Here is a 5,500-nt window from a genome sequence, read left to right on the forward strand (position 1 = left end):
ATTTTGGAACCTGTGAATTTTTTTTAAAGGATTCTTTGAGGAATAGAAAGTTAAAAAGAACAGCATTTATTTAAAATAGAAATCTTTTCTAACAATGCAAGTCTTTCTAATCACTTTTATCAATCCTTGCTGAATTAAAGTAACATTTCTTTCAAAAATAGAAAGAAAGAAAAAAATTTGCTCACCCAAAACTTGTGGATGGCAGTGTATGTTGTTACAAAAGATTCCTACTTTGAAAACTTTTTTTTTTATTCTTTTTTTTTTTCGACAACATAATTTACTGTATGACACACTGCACATTGTTTGTGTTGTCTTTGTCTTTGTAAGGAGGCAGGAATCTCCTGAGAGGTCTCCAGAGAGAAGACGAGAGAATCGCAGCGACAGAATGAAGCCAGTGTTTAGTGTTCATTCCTGCAGACTTCTGCTCCATCACCTGGAGACCCGCAGCCCTGCCGAGACACAACCAAATCCATAAACAACACACAGACCCTCCTCTCTCATCAACACAAAAGGGGCAGCGCTGTTAATAATCAAAAGCCAAAGAATAGCTAGCCACTAAATGGCACATGAAAGCGAGCACTCTCAATAGTAGGTAACACAACTAAATCTACAACATTGCCTGGTTACAACTCTATACTGCTGGATAGTCCGAGAGTGACTTAACCTACGCCATTGCGCTCCGAGCTGTGCGCTATATGAGCAGGGCTTTCTGCCAGTTACAAGCGGGATGGCGGGTTGCTACAATAATAGAGGCCATTAGGGGAGACTATAAGGGGTATAGGACGGTGCGGAAAACACCGCCACGGCCTTTCATACCAAAAGGGTGGGGAGGGGGCGCCTGTATTGCTCAGCTCACAGTGGTCCGCAGAGTTACCACTGTGTCTCTGTTAGGACAACAGAAGGGGAGGGAGGGAACGAAGCGGGGGGGGATGGGAAGGAGAAAAGGAGAGCGAGAGGAGAAAGAGAGAGAAGAGAGTAGTGATAACGATGTATGCGAGATTAAAAACGGTCAGAGAGACGTAGAGTGAGAGGGTGCGTTACTCTGAAACTCTACCTTAAAGCAGCTGGGAGGACTTCAGTGTGGCGACAGATGGAACGGGGTGATATCCGGCGTAATCAGCTACTTGCGAACAGGCTACAAGCGGTAGTTCTGCGGAAAGCTGTACAGTAGGAACAGACCGGATGGACGCAGAGTGAAACCGCTACGGTTCGAGAGCAGGGGATCTGCAGGGAGCAGATCAAAAACTCTTAATATAGGAAAAAAAAACACTAATACTTCAGAGAACTGAAAAGATCCTTTAAAAGCTGATTAGCTCTTGTCTAGGCTGCCGCTGAGCACAACTAGCTAGCTCACGTTTTTCAACTCACTCACTATGCTTGGAGCTCTTTACCAGTGATCAGTCATCACCGAAAGGACCTGTTCGACTCGAGGTTCTTGAAGTCGAACTCATGTCAACTTAAAACAGCCGCTGAACCTTCCTGCGCCAAAAACCAGACTTAACTAATATCTCTACTCGCAAATACATGCTCCTCCCCCACATGATCCGCCAGTGATCAAATCCCATTCGCCTGCACGTCCAGGATTGTGCTAGAAGAGAAATTAAATAAGCTTAGCAAAGCGAATGTACGATCGATTACCCTCCTTTAATACAGGTAGTGAATTACATAAGAAGGACGTTCCAAAGACAGTCGTGAAAGTAGTGGCCTGTTTAGCCGTCAGACCGTGGTCCTGGCGCTGTATTCAAGAATTTTTCAAAGACATCATCAGATCAAAGATGTGAGATCCCTCAAGAACTAAGGATCTGAAGCTGCTACGAGATTAAAACAAATCCAACCAAACTGATACTGGACTGATCACTCTCAGACTACATCCACTGACAGTTAATAGCTGATATCTCTCTATATAATGAATTCTATTTGGATAAGTTGTAGTTATGATTTCAATTAAATTACATTTTAACACATCTTGGGACTGTACATCGGAAATTATCTTAATCCAGATTCTGAATTTCTTCCAGTCTGTAAACTAGCACAATATGCACATTCGCGCTATTTTCTCTTTCTATACTGTATATTTTAGTGCTATATAGTTTTATTTTATGATTTATATGTTCTACTCTGCTTTATTATTCAAAGTATCTCCAAAGTAATTTCATTTTAACAGAAACAACCGTCAAGAACCTTTAAAACTTCATCGGTAACACTCTTACCAAACAATGTTCAATTGAATAAACATTCGTTTAGTAACTTGTGAACCAAGCATGAGCAAGATACTTCTACATCATGCGTTCATTCCTCGGGATGGAGCACATGAGGCACATATAAATGTTAATCTCATGGTTCCTGTACCAAGCGTCGTGTTTCAGCACACAGGGACACTGTTTCATTATAAATTATGAAGCCTCAGCTCCACGGTCAACTAACACACTCTTTAATTAATGGTTAGAAGCCTGATTTAACAACTTTCTATTGTGAACTATTTTAACTGGACAAATATAGGTTTGTAGTTAGTTTAGGCATGAAAATGTTCCTCACTGACGAAACATTTCTGTGGCCATCACAGAGTACAAAACACTGCGATTTTTTTAATCTGACGAAAATAAAAATAGCAGAAAGTGTGTGTTAATAACAATAAAGAACGTGATGGGCCTAGTGTCAATCTTTATACAATAAGAGGCTCGCTCCCCCCCTGTTTTTTGATACTTCCAAAACGGTTCTCTCAAACACCTATATAGCCGTACGCCTCCGCACAAAGTCTCAATTGTTTATTTGCGTCTACTCCCACCAAAAGAATCTATCTCCAGATGCCAAAACTCCTCCTTTTAAAGAAGGCATCTCTACTGTCTTACGCCTTTCACCCAAGGAAAAGAAGGCTTTGTGCAAACAAGAAAAGGCGATATACCTATGTCACCGGGTGAGGGTATGCTAAAGGCTCCTTTATGGAAACTTGTATCTTACTGCCAACTGCTCATGAAGCACCTTTATTTTTAAGAGTGTTGTTGCTTGTGCTTCAGGTGTCCAGAGTTCTCACTCGGAGGTGTGTTGCCATCTCTCTAGACACTATGAACTCCTCTCCGACATCAACCTGAAACTGAACAGCTCGAGCACACTGTATGATCCCAACAGCTTCTTTAGCCAAATTCCAGCAGAGAGGAAAAAAAGAATAAAAAAAAACACAAAATCACTGAAGCAAGCAGATTCTTGACATAAATGGTGACTGGTGAGCTAACTGATTACGACATTTGAGAGGCACTGTGACACTTTCTGGTGACCAAAAAAAGAAACTAAAAAGTGATACAAAATGAGCCTAGAAAGAGACAGTGCTGAAGAATATGTTCCCCAAAACACAGGCATAAAGCTGAAAAAAAAAAAAAAGACTTGTGAGGGACTCCAACAATTTAGAAGATCACAGACTAGACCAGCTCTGAACTTCGGAGTACTTTGGAAGCTCAGTATATTTCTGGCAAACCGACCAAGCCATCACCCTGGAGAACACTGTCACTACGTCTGAAGGAATTACGTGTAAAGAGAGCGCAAAGAAAAAAAAAAAAACAGACAGTACTAACTACAGAAAACCCAGAGTTAATTGCTGCAACCAGCAGGAGCACTGGGACAATTAATATTCCATCAAGGCAAAGATTAACGCAAACACACTGCACAGACAAAACACCTGAGTGAGCATCCAGAGCACGTGGAGATCAAACATCTACATCATAAAGAGCTGAGAAACCTCACGTCTTATACGTGTCCAGTCGCAGGCGAATACTTGTGGTTTGGGGTGAAAGTTTTAATGGTTAAATTGGGGTAAATATTAATCAAATGTGCATGCCTAACTAATTGAAATCAAGAAACGCATTACCAATTTACTCAGCAATTTAATAAAATTTTAACAGAAATTATATTTTGCTGACCTACTCTTATATAAATACTACCGTATTTTTTTTCTAACAAACTCTAGGTTTTCCAATAATTTTCTGGATTCCATTTTCAATGGTTTCACCAAATTTTAATAATCAAAAGCATATTTTTTTCTTCTTTTCTTTTCTTTTATATTATTTTTTTTTTTTTTATAAAAAAGTACTGTGTTGTGTGCATTTACATTTTTCTAGAAGTAAATATTACTGAAAGAATTGTTTTAATAATAATGGATATATTATTATTAGTAGAAACTATCGCTATATTTAAGTAATAATACCTCTTGCCACAGTTTCTTCCAAGTTAAAACAATAAACTTTTATTTTGATCGGGTTGCTGTGGAAGTGTTGTTTGTATATGACATTACGAATAGACTGAAACAGTCAAATGCTGCTCATGAAGTGATTCCTCCGAAAGCAGAACTCCTATATTGAAATAGTATTTTTGTGGCTTAATATTCACAGACATCAGTCCAGATTATGCTTCGATTTAAATGTGCTGGATCTTCTTTGATTTATTTATCCAAAAATCTTGTCAAATTCCATGTCATTCCAGCTGATACTGTAAATGCTGTTTTTATGACTGGGTCGGCCTGTGTTTTAGGCATCATAAATCTTAGGGCCCCATTATGGTGACATTGAAGTCATGCTTAATCGCGGGCGTAGATATTTTATAACCCGCTATTTGATGAACCTAAATTTAGAGTTTAATTTCTGCACACCCAAAGTCAACAGAAAGTCCTACTGAGTGTTTGCTGAGGGAAACACTCATCAATGCGTCACGCCTTCTTCTGTTCCCTGTGCTCTAGAATCTCACGCGTTTAAACTTTGGCGGAATGATTCATGTGCAGTGTTCATGTTAAATGCATCTTTAAAAACATACATCTTTGTGCCTAAAGGGTCCAGAATGGTACTTTAACGGTGTATATTGTAATACTTATGGTACAGTATAATACTTCAAATTGTACCTTTTGAAAATTCTGCTCCAGTGACAGCTTTGCGTCTTTCTTCTTCTGTTTTTCTGAGAGTGTACGGCATGTTCACCGGTGGATGTGTTTCACAGCCATGAAGAGCGTACAGCATTACCAATTCAACTCTAGCCAACTAATAGATGACAAGTGAAAGCGAATCTCCGTGTCCAGAAACACAAGGCCGACGCTTTCTTTCGGCCCTGATGAAAACAGATGTTACAATAACCCTTCCCCTTCCTGCAGAGAGACAACTGTAAGAAAGCTTTGTAAAGTTGCAGCCGTGTTTCTGGACCATTTGCGGCAGCGAGTTTTGAAGTGACTGTGAATGACTGGGGGTAATTACATCAAGCAGGCCTTGGCACCTGTGTTTTCTCTGAGAGCAAGATAATGAAAAACAACAGCGCTGTCATCACATTTCGGGTTCCTGATGCATTATCAAATACTAACAGCCCGGGCTTGGCGTCTGGGCGTGAGACCTACGTTTAACTGCCAGGGAACATAATTAGTTTTTAAACCAAGGGGAGAGGGGATGATAAATTATTAGCAGGTATAGTTTTGTGCACTATTTTATTAAAATGGCCTGCCAAAAGGGTCAGGCCAAATTATCTGGGGGCC

Source organism: Cyprinus carpio, chromosome A1, assembly GCF_018340385.1.
Source record: "Cyprinus carpio isolate SPL01 chromosome A1, ASM1834038v1, whole genome shotgun sequence".
In the NCBI taxonomy this organism is placed as follows: domain Eukaryota; kingdom Metazoa; phylum Chordata; class Actinopteri; order Cypriniformes; family Cyprinidae; genus Cyprinus; species Cyprinus carpio.